The 14,323-nt window shown below is 40.6% G+C and overlaps 1 protein-coding gene across 2 annotated transcripts in view; it reads right to left on the bottom strand.

Moving 5' to 3' along the window:
* The window catches only part of DLGAP1 (DLG associated protein 1), a 131,704-nt gene extending 117,689 nt beyond the window's left edge, over positions 1-14,015 (bottom strand). For both annotated transcript variants that reach the window (XM_033154969.1, XM_033154970.1), the window contains exon 1: positions 13,891-14,015. The gene's annotated coding sequence lies outside the window, so the exon portion shown is untranslated. The remainder of the gene's footprint in view (positions 1-13,890) is intronic.
* Positions 14,016-14,323: the final 308 nt, after the last annotated feature.

The following is a 14,323-nucleotide window of genomic DNA, read 5'->3' as shown; positions in this document are numbered from 1 at the left end:
GTCTTCCCCCCAGTGCTTACTTTACATGGCAAAATCTGACTCCCACAATTGTTATCAAAAGTGTAGCAGTTTAAAATAGAACACAAAAATCTAAAGAACATAATTTTGAAATGGAAGCTAAAGATGTCACCGTGACATCTGTATTTTACCACAGTCACCCCTCTTTCTTTTTTTAACGTCTCTGCAGTGCCTCTTTCAAATATCACAGAATGAGTTTCAGCTGAACTGATCTGGAATGATTTTTTTAAAAATAAAAAATATTTATAGACTGCACCTCATACAGAAAAACTCAGGGTGCTATACAATATTTACAAAATTACAAAATAGATAAAATGCCATTATAAACAATACTGAATGATCACAAAAATGACTGCCTTATCTCAAAAAGTTTAAACCACTAAATAGGCCTGTCAACACAAAAAAAGTCCAAGAGATGGCTGGAGGTTAGGATACCTGCCAAGTATCTGCTGGGAGAGTATTCTACAGCATGGGATTGGGGAACTAAATGCCCAACTTTAAGCCGATTTGCTTTCTTAAACACAGGAGAATACTAACAGCACCCCCTCCAGATCTGTATGGTTTTATATCATTTGAAACAACATGTTCTAGTTTGAATATGGAGGGTCCGCCTAATTACACTAGAACAGGGGTAGCCAATGCGATGTCCTCCAACTGTTGTGGACTCCAGCTTCTATTAGCCCCAGCCAGCATGGCCAATGGTCAGGGATGATGGAAGTTACAGTCCAACAGGGCACCACATTGACTACTCAGCTAACACAGACTTGATTGGTCTGTTTGGATGATCAAATTGTGGCTTAATATATGGTAAGTTAGTATATGACCGAGCCCATTTGCATTTACCTTTGCATGAGCTAGAAAAGAAACAAGACATCTTTCATTAACTATAGTTTGAAGCTGCTTTTTATATCTTCTTAACCATTACTTATTTTCTTGGACAAAATGGGAAATTAAAGTTAATGGAATACTTCTGCTGGTTTGTTTGCTGGCTCACGAAATGAGAGGAGCAAAGGTGCTATGTGCACAGGCAAAAGTGTCATTAGTATAATAATAATAATAATAATAATAATAATAATAATAATAATAATAATAATAAATAAATAATTTGTATCCCATAACTCTCTGGCCAAAGCCGGGCTCAGAGTAGCTAACAACAGGTAAAAATAGCACAGTGTACATAAAATTGCACAGTCAATCAATTAACGTTTGAATGCAGTCAATTTTGCCCCATTTCCTAACCATGGACAAGAGATCAGGGATGCCACATGAGCTTGGCATTTTCTTTATCCCATGAAAGCCCCTCCTTCCATTCTAGAATTAAACAGTTACATAACACTACATTAAGTCACGGGGAACAATTTGTACCCTTTAACTTAAATTTACATTCAAGTCAATGTAATGCAGCCTATGCAATAATAGTGAATGAAAGCGACAAATGCAAATTAAGCCCACAGTTGCAAAAATTAATATAGCAATGTCCCAGACACTTTGAGAGCTTTGTGCTCTGCTCTAAGAGAGGATTGGGAGGGCCAGAAAGAGTGTGGCAAAGCTGCATGTCGGAGTAAACAGAGATGCACAATCAGCAGCAAGAGATAAAGACACCTGCCAGTGTGTCTGATGCAGGTCTCAGGGAGGAATAGTGAAGAGAGAAAGTGTGTGAGAGCGAGATGTCAGAAGGAGCTTATGAGAAAAAGGACAGAGTTAGAATGAAACAGGGAGAGAAGGAGGTGAGGAAGAGCCTAAAGTAAAAAGGGCATAGATAAGCATAGTAACCAGGGAGACAGAGGTCCCCAGAAGGGGTGGCATAATTACAGAGGAAGCCAACAAGGATAAAGAAGGTAGGAAGGAGGGAGAACAGAGTGGAAGGTCGAGAAGAATTAGAATAATAGAACTGTAGAATTGGAAGGGACCCCACAGTTCATCTAATCCAACCCCTTGCAATGCAGGAATTGGTAAGCACTTTTCCAAGGGAGCCATTAAAAGTGGGCAAGATGAAGAAGGAAGGGCTGAGAGGTGACAAGTGCACCTTAGCAGGAAAGCAGGTTTTGGCAGGGATATAGCAGGCAGAACATGTGTGTGATGTTGTCCAATGGAAATACTGTAGAGGGGATCCGATGATGACAAGAGCCCTAATCTCAGTCTGACTGCCATGCTCACCATACATCTCTGAATATAAGAAACCTCCTGGCATTGTGAGAATCCTTGGGAGCCAGGGATGAAGGTTTCGAGGAGTTTGTACCCCATAAGTTTGCCTATTATGTTTGTCTGTTTCCTTTAAACATCGGCTTTCTTCAAGAATCTTCTGAAATTATACAGCTTGCCTGATTCCAACATGTCATGAATTCTATGTTTGTTTTTGGAGGTTCTGCACTAATTTAGAGAATTTACAGAAAGTGGTAGAGGAATGTTCAAGTGCTTTCCTTTTGCAGCTCATGAGACTGCAATACCATGCAGCTATAACCATGTATAATGGAGCCATAAACTGAGATGAAGAATGTGAACCAGGGAGATGGGGCAAAGTGGAAACAGCCTCTTTGATCTTTCCGCCCTTCCATCCCTTCCCACCCACTGCTGCTGTCTTTGCAGCAAAGAGCAGGACCACCCCTAAGGAGCACAGCAGCAATGGACTCATAAGGGTAGTAGGAGGCACTATGAGAAAACTGGTTCAACATTCTAAGCAAAGAAAGAGGCAAAGGTACTCAAAAATAAAATATTTTTTATTAAAAATACTTTCTTCAGCAGCAAAGGACCAACTTATAGTGATCTGGTCACAGCATGCTATTGTTGTTTGTTGTTTTCATTATTATTACTGTATTACTAATATTGATGTTATTATTTATTGATTGCCTTCTATACAAGCCCCCCTAGGGGTGCTTTGAATAGCTGTCTGTGGTGAAAGTGAGTAGTTGCAAATGATCTCCTTGTGCAGGGACTCTTCAACTTGCCTAAACAAGAAGGGCTCTTTTTAAAATAAATACATTTTGAGATGTGTGTTAAATTGGTCTGGGAAATGATCCAGTTTTGGGGGATGATCTCAGATAATTTCCTGGTTAATGTGCAGCAAGCAGGAGAAAAATTCACCCATTCTAGTCAGAGCAGCGGCTGTCGTTACCTGCAGGCATACCTTAACAACTACCGTGACCTATGTGTACCATAAGCTGTTACATCCAAGAGAAGTAACTGCCCTTTCACAAACACACACTAAACTTCACATAATACATCAAAAGCTAGAAACAATATAGATGAGACCAGTCACTCACTGTACTCCTAATCCCTAAAGGGAAAATGTTATAGGATAAGAACAGTCAAAGCCCTGTAGTTGAAACAGTTTTTCACATCTGTGGAAGACTACTTGGTTCTTATTTTTAAATGCAACATAAAACGTCTTCAAGCCAGGTAACTCAAATTATACCGGACAGCATAAAACAAGGGAACAAACACAGTATCTAGCCCACCAGCATAATGTATTTTTCCACCCCATTCCTGCATCCAAATATTGTAAGTATATTATATGAGCTGTGATGCTTTACTGTCATTGTTACTCGTTAATGCAGACAACTGCATCTGTGAAAATGCTTATAACTGCGGCATTATCAATGGTTACTACTTATGATGGCTGTATTACCTCTAGGATCATATCCTGTTAGTGGGCATCCCATAGACATCTGGCTGGCCACTGTGAGAACAGAATGCTGGACTAGGTTAGTCTGATCCAGCAGGGCTGGTCTTACAGGTATATTCTTATGCTGGAGTACTGACTGTCTCACCAAAGTGGTGCATGCTCTGGTTATCTCCCGCTTGGATTACTACAATGCACTCTACATGAGGCTACCTTTGAAGGTGACCTGGAAACTACAACTAATCCAGAATGTGGCACCTAGACTGGTGACTGGGAGTGGCTGCCGAGACCATATAACGCTGGTCCTGAAAGACCTACATTGCATCCCAGTACGTTTCTGAGCACAATTCCAAGTGTTTGTGCTGACCTTTAAAGCCCTAAACAGCCCTGGTCCAGTATACCTGAAGGAGCGTCTCTCTCCCCCCCCCATTTTCTGCCCAGACACTGAGGTCAAGCACCGAGGGCCTTCTGGTGGTTCCTTAACTGAGAGAAGTGAAGTTACAGGGAACCAGGCAGAGGGCCTTCTCGGTAGTGGCACCTGGCCTGTGGAACGCCTTCCCTTCAGATGTCAAAGAAATAAACAACTACCTGAAGTTTAGAAGACATCTGAAGGCAGCCCTGTTTAGGCAGGTGTTTAACAGCTGGTGTTTTAATGTATGTCTAATCTTCTGTTGGAAGCTGCCCAGAGTGGCTGGGGAAACTCAGCCAGATGGGCGGAGTAGAAATAAGTTGTTGTTGTTGTTGTTGTTGTTGTTGTTGTTGTTGTTGTTGTTGTTGTTATACTAGCGGCAAATGTCATGAAATGTTCTTTTACTATGTTTCTTCAGGGAGCCTCCTACCTCCTCTTTATGATTCTACAGCATACTTTTACCTCCTTGAATTGTCAACATGTCAACACACTGTAAATCTCTATTTTGTTCCTTTTGAAAAATACAGCAATATAACAGTATTATATGACATGTAACACCAGAACTTTCCCTAACCCATGATAAAAAAGTGACACACATAAAATCACTTGGGGGAAAAGTGAACGAGGAAGAAAAACAGGCAAAGAAATTACCTTTCTTAATTTTTGCATGAAGCTGTTATAATGTGCAAAGACAACTTGAGTAAGAATCCTTGGGGTGGAAACAAATTGCAGAAAATGTTTAGAGCCATATTTGCAATTTCTAAATCATTCTAATGAGCAGCCTCATATTTTATAAACCTTTGCTCTCTTGATGAAGAATTGCAGGCTGCATTATACTTTAAAGGAGGCAAGCAAAACAGCCTCTTGAGGCAACAGATGAATAAAAGATGATGTTTTCCCAAGGGGAAGCATTAAACACTTTATAGCACAACAAAACTGAGAAACCCCAAGCAAGGAAGGGAGACACTGCTGGAATTCAGCAGGGGGTGGGGGAGACTGATATTAGTTTTGGCATCTGCATTATTTTAATTCCCATTGGGGTGCAAGCAGATCCATAACTTTTTATTGAAGGCAAACAAGGCAGGGCTACATAGCTTCAACCAACCCACCCCCCCAAAAAGTCCAAGGTTCATCCCACAGATTCAAAGTAGGTTTGTCATCAAGCATACACACAACAGGAGTCATTAGCCAATGCTTGACAACTGTATATGATACTGATGGTCCTCAATATTGTTATAGATCTAGGGCACCAAAGCCTGGTAGAAATTAATAAATGGTAGTATTTAGATAATATTTGGAATATGAAGGGAAATACAAGCTGTGTCAGACTGGAATTTTTGGGGTAATCTTATGCAAAACAGCCTGGTCAGTCTGGCTAAGCGCAGGACTGTTAAGGAACAATGGAGAACCAGGCACAGAGCCATTAAGGAGCATTGGCAATGCAAAAGAAACGTCTTCCTCCCCCCCCCCATCGTCCAGCTCTGAGGAGTGGACACAGAGAGGAGAATTGGCATGTTGCCAAGGTGACATGTGTGTGTGTGTGTGTGTGTGTGTGATGATGCCACAGGAACAGAAGTAAAACTTTGGAAAGAGAGATACTGCAATGAAATCTACTCTTTCTTACTCCCTGTTGTTCAAACACAATTCAATTGATTCTGGCTTCTAAATTTAGAACACATTAAGCTCAGTGATTTTTATGAAAGCAAATGAATGCATAATCATAGTCAGGTACACACAAAATTGAATTACAATCTCAATATTTGCAATGGTACTGATTTACGTTTGTCAAACTGGTATGCTTAATTGCAGTTCCAATATTATAACAGGGTGTCTATCAACATTCCTTATACCTTGGGTAAATATAACAGCTCACTTTGAATCACGTTTAAAATGAATAGAGAAATATGAGCAAAACATCCACCCAAAAGACTGAGCAACCCAATCTTGACCACTTAATGTAGCATGAAGGTCCCAAAGGGCACAGCCACACAAATGCTTTTCAGTACTTTCAGATAAGCAAATGATGCATTTCCAGATAAGCAAGGCTAAAGAAGCTTTGACTCTGCAGACAGCTTGCCTAGACCTTTAAGTCCCAATATATTCATGAGAAATGGATCTCCCTAATGTTCCCATATGAAAACTGTCACTCTTGTAGATGTTGCCTCCTTCTGATAAACTGTTTCCGAAGTGAATACCAGCAATAATTTTCCACGTGGAAACTTACTAGAGCATGCAAACAACTTCCTGCTCAGCTGACCAGCTATATTCCCCCATCAAAGTTTCCCAAATCTTGGCTTCTTCAGATTTCAAATGAGATGCAGGTGTATGGTAGCATTTTTGTCACTACTTGATGGAACATTGCAGATGAAACCTTACCAAGTGGTTGCATGCACTGCATGGCAAATCACTACTAGGTAAATGATTCCTTCATAATCATTCACAAGGGGACTCTTTCTTTCAGTTGTCCAGTGAACTGATCAAAATGTATTTAATTGATGGGATGGACAGTCTATTTCAATAAATTAGTAATTTTTTCTTTTAAGAATAGACAAAGGTATGAAAGAATACAGAAAGAGCAGGCACATATTGGTCAACATAAGGGAAGTCAGGGCTGTCTTAAGCATATGTGGTGCCGGGGTGCAAAGATCCACCTCGCGCCCCCCCCCTGGTTGCCCAGTCCCAGGCACGCAGGAGGGCGGAACTGGCCAGCAACTCGCTGGCTCAGTTGCCCCCAAACTCATGGCACAGAGCCGCCCACAGCAGAAGAGCCCACCGCGGTGCTCCGACCAATGGGCAGGCTCTCCCCCAGACTCAACTCTCGGGCCCTGGACTCTTGGCCTGGTGCCCATGAGAACCTGGCACCCGGATGCCCCGCACCCCTAGCGCCTATGGGTAAGATGGCCCTGAGGGAAGTGGAGCCACCATCAGCTGTACCAAGAAGATAGTTCCATCAGAGTCCTCTCTCCATCAGCTGATACCTAGCAACAGCCATCACATCAAGTTGCAGCAGAGGGAGAGAATCAAAGCAAGCCAATGATGATGATGATATTTATATTTATTTACATCCTGCCTTTTTCCCAGACAGGGACTCAAGGCGGCTTACAGATAAATTAGAAAAGCTAAAAAGATAGCAAAGGTAATCATTAAAAAGTAATTAAACGCTAGTAGAATTAAAATCATATAAAAAGACCTATTTAAAAAACAGAGAACAAGAAGAAGCAGAAACAAAACAAAACAAAACATCACAGCACTAGGCCTTTCCAGTCATTTCATCATATCATCATCATCATCATCATCATCATCATCATCATAATTTTGCCTTGTCCTAAAGATATTATCAAGACACAAAATTGCCCTAAATTTAATGTGACTCAATGTACCAATTTGTGGACTTCAGCGCTAGAATTTTCCAAATGCTTTGCCCAGGTTCAAATGTACGCCTGAACACAGAGCATAAAGAAGAAGTTTATAAAATGAATATGGCTGAGGACATAATAGATCTGTCTCAGTGCACAGTAACTCGCTTATAAATGAAAACAAAATATAAAACCAGAAAATCAGAAAATCCTTCCAGCAGCACGTTAGAGACCAACTAAGTTTGTTCTTGGTATGAGCTTTCGTGTGCATGCACACTTCTTCAGATACGTATTCTTCAGGTATCTGAAGAAGTGTGCATGCACACGAAAGCTCATACCAAGAACAAACTTAGTTGGTCTATAACGTGCTGCTGGAAGGATTTTTATTTTTATTTTTTATATTTTGTTTTGACTATGGCAGACCAACACGGCTACCTACCTGTAACTCGTTTATAAATGATCACCTTTTCCTCAAAATATTATTCAAATTATATTTCAGGCAAGAAATTGTGAATTATAAATTTAGGATGCATTCTATGAAGCCACGAATATAATCTGCATTTTCCCCACAAGCCAGAAAAGCTTCTTTGAACAGTGCTGCCAGGGTCTTAACAAAGGAGCCTTCTTGGTTGTTTGTGACTGTGCCAAGTTTATTAAAAACTACTGCAATTAGTCAGAGCAGCCATTACACTTTGGACTGTGGGTGTGCTATAGCAATGTGGCATGTGCCACAGTGGGAGATGTTCAGAAAGGCAGCTTTCACTTGTGTGACTATATTGCCCTCTAATGCCTGATTTAATCAATATTTTCAGACTCCAAATATATTCCCTTAGACAAGGATGTGAAGCATGGCTGGGAGAGACTTCTGCTTCAGACCTTGACAGCTGCTGCCTTAAAAATATTTGGTTAGCAGGTCCAATCCTCTGACTCAGTTTCACATGTTCATATGATATTGGGGGTGGGGCGTGAGTAGTTTTATTAACAATAAATTGAAAGAAGGAAAGGATAAAAAGAAATCACTCGTGCATGCAAAGCTGAGAGCGATTTTAATACAATGGAGGAAAAGTCTGGTTTGCAGACATTGCCTAAGACATCAAATTCTGTTGATGTTATTCCAGTTAAATAAGATGATACAATTTGATGTGAAATAGAACACCTATGCATGTAAAAAATAGAGAATTCATCTCTGAAATGTTGAAAATAGAAATGATGTTCAAAAGTATACATAGAACTCATACTTGGAGAGACTTGATCATATGCCAATTCATGTAACCAGATTTCCAGACAAGGCATTCTGTCCATTCATGATTTCCCTTTATACAGGGACATACCGTACTTTTCCGTGTATAAGACAATGTTTTTTTACCTGAAAACAATGCTTAAAAATTGGAGTCATCTTATACACGGGTAGTGCAGGGGGGATGGGACGGTGGAAATGATTTCTGTCTTGAGTAGTAGATTGTCACTGGCATTACTGCGGGTGATAGGCTGCTGCGGCAATGTCCGCTTGCGATTGGGTGCTGCTGCGACAATGTCCGCTTGCGATTGGTCGCTGCTGCGAGAATGTCCGCTTGTGATTGGGTGTTGCTACAGCAATGTCCGTTTGTGATTGGTCACTGCTGCGGCAATGGCTGCTGGTGATTGGGCTCTGCTGCAGCAATTGGGCGTGTGTTTGGTGGTAGCTGGTGTCAATGGGAAATAGGATAGGAGGCTTCTGTGTTGCATTCAATCGCAAGCGTTTGGAATTTGGGTGAGCTTCTTCTTTTCTTTTTTTGCATTCCTCCCATTCTGGACAATCTCCCTCCATTTTCTTAATATTGAGTCCCCAAAGTTAGGGGGCGTCTTATCCATGGGGGCATCTTATAGACAGAAAAGTACGGTACATATACTGACCAGATTTTTTTCGCTGAAAGTTCCATGAACAGCAGATTGGATTGAATTCCACAGGATTATCAGAAAGCAGAGTTGTCCTTGTAAGCTGGCCAGACTCAAGTTGCACACCAGAATCACAATATTCATTATGTTTATATACACCAAAATGTGATTCCCTCCCCCTGCCCCCATTTCATAAATGAAATTGGGAGACTAGCGTGTGTTGCATATTCTTATGTTTCAATTTTTTGATAAAAATGTATTCTCCCTCACTCTGAAGTTCTGCTTCTAATTATTTGTCCAAATAGGAAACCCCTGAAAAAGAGGTATATCTGATTCATTAATACTTTAATTTATGTGCAGCATATTCCAGAGCATTTATAGTTAACTGTTGCCATCAGTTAACCACCTTCTGACTTTCTCAATCAAATCCTAATAAGGTCATGTTATATCCAGTTATCTGGGTTTTTGCACAGAGTCAAAATTAGCACAGTAAATTACAGTGAACATATTTTACATGATCTGTGAAATCAAGATCAATAGTTCCAGTCTTCCAAATATTTCCTTTTGAAGCCTACATCAATGTTTTTCTCCTTTCTGATTTTGCCGGGCAGGCATAAATTCTGTTTCCAACAGAAATAGCAGCTATAATGTCAATTGCATACTTGGATAGTGAGCATCATGCCTCCCACAGAAGATAGTACCAAGTGAATCAGAAGACGAATTTTACTTTAAACAAATGGTTACATAATGACAAAACACTTACACTGTCAGTCTCTGACTTGGAGGTGCCACAGTGCAAAATCCAATATATTTTCATTAATAATTTAGAGTGATTTGTGATCTCTGCCACAAAGCACTCTATTTTGCTAACTCAGTAAATATACTTCTATGCTTCTGTGGGAGGGGGCAGGGGAAGGTAATCAACTTGAGATAATCAGAGCACTGGATATGTTTTAGCCTCTATGGACCTAAGTACACAATCTATGCAATCAGGGTTGGAGAACCCAAGGCCCAGGGACTGTACCATGGCAGGCCACACACTCTTTCATTGGTCCTGCTCTATACACATCTTCAAGTGCTCTAGCCTAACTGGAACATGTCCTTGGACTTTGATGATGCCTCTTGCTTAACTGGACAGAAAGAGGTGTAAAGACCTTTGTCTTTTGCATGGCTGGAATAATAAACTACGATACCCAGAAAATAGATGCCCCCATTCACTTTTGCCCCTGGCCACACACACTACTGTCCTATGGCCTCACGGAGGTTCTTCACGAGGGAACGCAACCATTGGGTTGCAAATGGCTCCTCACCCCTTGCTCTTATCTTTTACTCTTGTTACACGGAGGAGCCTGCAGCAAGGCAGCTCAGTTGTTGCAGCACCATGGAGAGTTCTGAGTGAGCGACAAGGACTGGAAGTGAACTGAGTTCTTGCGAGTCTGTCTCCAGTCCACATCACCTAGGCTCTTTCCCTGTTTCCAGGACTAGAGTCTTTAAAGGCCTAACCCTCTGTCTTGAAGAAAGGCACCCCTTCACACAAAAGCCATGCATATTTCAAGGCTAATGAATTAATTAATTTATGCAGAATAATTCACAGCAACATACAGCTCATGTTTCAATACAGCTTATGAAGTAGCATTTTCTTCTACTAAAAGAGGGAGAGAACATCCTGGATGCATTCAAGACTCCTAAAAATCAGATGGACAGACACAAACATGAACAAGGGATGCATAAGCATCCTGCAGCTTGCACCCAAAGTTTCAGCTTTTTGTGAGTGTTCAATCTGAACACACAGAAAGTTCAATGGTGCTCAAAAACTTTCACTGTCATTACTATCTCCTCTTTCCTCTGTCCCTAAAGATCCTAAATGCACCTCTACCCTGCTCACAAGCTTTCAATCAGAGGTGCTCACTTTTGTTATTCTTTCTGCTCAAATTCTTGCAGCATCCCTAACAGGAATACAAAAGTTACGCCAATACTCATAAACTCATAGCAAGAAGATAATCACTTTTGGATCTGAGCATAACGATAAGTCAATCAATTATGTTGGAAAGAAAGACTTCACAACCTGTCTCCTAACTTGGGCAGATTGAGAAATCATGGAACCAGTGGCAATGTGATGTGGCAACACCTCTTCACATTATGGTATTGAAACTTTGGTAATAGAACCATTTGCTTATGTTGTGAATTTTGGCTCTGGCAAGTCACTATACGGTGATCTGGAAGCACTCACCCTCTTGTCTCTGGCCATTCACTGCATAACATGCCAGTGCAAGGTGAGTAAATGGGCAGATCACATAAGGTCAATATGCAATGACTAGCATTGCCCTGATCCTTCTTGCTTACCACTTTGGAGCTCTAAGCTGAATGTAGCCAGGGACAGGAGACAATAGGATATGGCTTAGTTCCCTCCCCTTGGCCAAGGATAACCAGGAATGGAAGTAAGCCTATACTGTACCACTAGCCCATCTGGATAGGGAGCAGGAGAGAGAAATCCCTCAGCTGACAGTGGAAACTTCAGGCAGTCAGGTACAGAGAAACAGCCTCAAGGAATAGGTCTCACAGACCTTTACCAACATGAGGTTGAAATTTATGGTGCCCACTTGCAGTGACCTATCCCTGCAGGGAGCGAAGCCTGAGCCAAGAAGGGAACAAACTGGACAAGACAAACTTCTGGGATTTTGAAATTGGCCACAACTTTATTGATTCCAGATGTAGGTTGGATTTGGCTTAGGCACTGGGTATATATCCCTCACAGCCCCCTGGAGGAGGCCTGTCTCAAGATTTCTATACTGCAAAGTGTTGGAGCGTCTATACTGTCTTAAACAGAGAGTTACAGTTCTGTGATAGTTCACTGGCAGGACGTGGACTTTTTCTGGTGTGGGGGCTCCACCCCTTCCATTTCATGTTACTCTTTGTCTGATCCTCCCCATCATTACATTTACTCTGTTTCCTTGAATAGGACAAGTGGGATACGTCAGATAAAAAGGAAATTGTATGGGGTGATTTCTGTATGCTTCTACATTTTTAAAGCTTACATATAAATAGAATCGTTCACAATTTCAAAAACATATAAAAGCATTATCCTTACATAAGAATATGACAAAATTAAATGGAACTGCTCAGTAGTCTAATAGTCTAGAGTGCTACTTTGCAGAAGATAGCACTTCAATAGTCCTACAAATCTTAAATTAGCAGCCACTATTTACAACATATGGCTTTGCAGAAGTGAGTCAGAAAAAGACAACAAAAGTAATTAAATTTCCATGTTCGCCCTTGGTCCTATTGTCTCATAGTTTCAAGTATATAAAGCTCATTGCTCAAGAATCTTGGAAAAGCAACACAATATTTTCTATACTACCCTCTTACTGGCTTACTATTGCACTATTTTATTAACAAGCATTTAACCAGAATCATTGGAGAGTGGGTACTTAATAACAGCAGTCATCATCCTGCTTGTTTTCAGAACAACCCTGGAACTGGTGGCACGTGCATGGCAAGTAACTATGTAAATCACACACACATATTCTTATCCTTCAGCTGTTACAAGAACAGCAGTGGGGTTGGGGTGAATAGAGAAGCCAGGTCACAGTAACCCCCACACTATTGAGGTAACGTATGAAACAGCCTAAGGCCTCCCAACGAATTTGTATCACTGTTCCAATCTGAATCAGGAATATCCCAGCTCATTGCTTATTATCTTAGTCATTTCACGGCATGAGCAATCAATGGCTATGGTTAAAGAAAACCTAGTGGATTACATGATGAATTCAATGACTTGAACTAATGGGGAGTGAGTTAACTCCCATGAATGCTACTCAAACCATCCCTCCATTCACAGTGGACTCATGCCTAGATTCAATTGCCAGTATCCCAGAACAAGGGCATGACATAATGATGAAAGCTCATTGATCAGGCTGCATTTGTGGATCCAAATCCACTGAGGTTCTAGATTCAGCCAGCCATTTACATGGATAGCATCCATTTCCATAGAGAGTTCTCATTCCAAGAGGAGATGCTTCCACACACTCATCCAGTTAGATCAGGGCAAGTATATATTAAAAATATTTATCATTTTAATACCACATGTTTTAAAGAAACATGGGGGCAGGGAACTGAGAAGAACTAAAACCAGAAATGTGGTCCTCCACTGAGGAGACAAAACCACAACGTTTCTAAACATTAACAGTGTGATGGATAATAAAATTTTCATTACTTGAAATTATGAGATGATGAGCTACATAAAATACAGAACCATGAAGAAAGTGAAGGACATCCAAAACAACACCATTTCAATGATCGAGATTTTCCTGCTTTTTATTATGTTTTGAAAGATAAGATAGTCAAAATAAGTGGGACCCAGCATTCACTTTCCAGTAACTTAATTATGAGTGCTGTAACAAAACATCTGCTCCATCTTCATTTTTCTTTTGGACTTTCTACAGGCTTGAAAAATAGTTATGTACCATAAATATCCCTCTATGAGTCATTTCCTTGAGTGAACAGCTGCCTTCTAATTAGCCAAATGTTCTTCATTTTAAATCATACAGCTAAATGAACAACCTGCAACAGGCTGAAATCCAATGATTTTTTAAAAACATTGAAACAGCACAAACCTGCCATTTGTAGCAATCTGTAGAGGTCGATACACTGACTTCTGTTCCAATGGGTTTAAAATAATCTTCTCAATTGTTTGAACTGAAGAATGTTCTCCAGTACAAGATGAATCTAAAACAATGGAAAAAGCACAGCTTTCAGAAAGTCTTGAATACAAACATGATCGGAAATTCTTTAGATTTAGTGATAATAATGGGATTATGAATGGGAATAAAAGATACCACTCAGACAAATGTGGAGCACAATCATAATGCACATCTACTCGGAAGTAAGCCCTGCTGATTTCAAGTGCTGATTAGTTCTAAGTAACTGTCAACAGGATGGCAATTTTGAGCACATTAACTCATGTCAACAGGAGAGTTAAGTACACGCTTACCTCTCTCCCAGCATAGCTAAACTATGTAACTCGCTCCCTCAGGAGGCTTCAACAAG

The sequence above is a fragment of the Lacerta agilis genome, chromosome 7 (assembly GCF_009819535.1).
Source record: "Lacerta agilis isolate rLacAgi1 chromosome 7, rLacAgi1.pri, whole genome shotgun sequence".
Taxonomy (NCBI): Eukaryota; Metazoa; Chordata; class Lepidosauria; order Squamata; family Lacertidae; genus Lacerta; species Lacerta agilis.
This window is presented reverse-complemented; position numbering and strand designations above follow the sequence as displayed.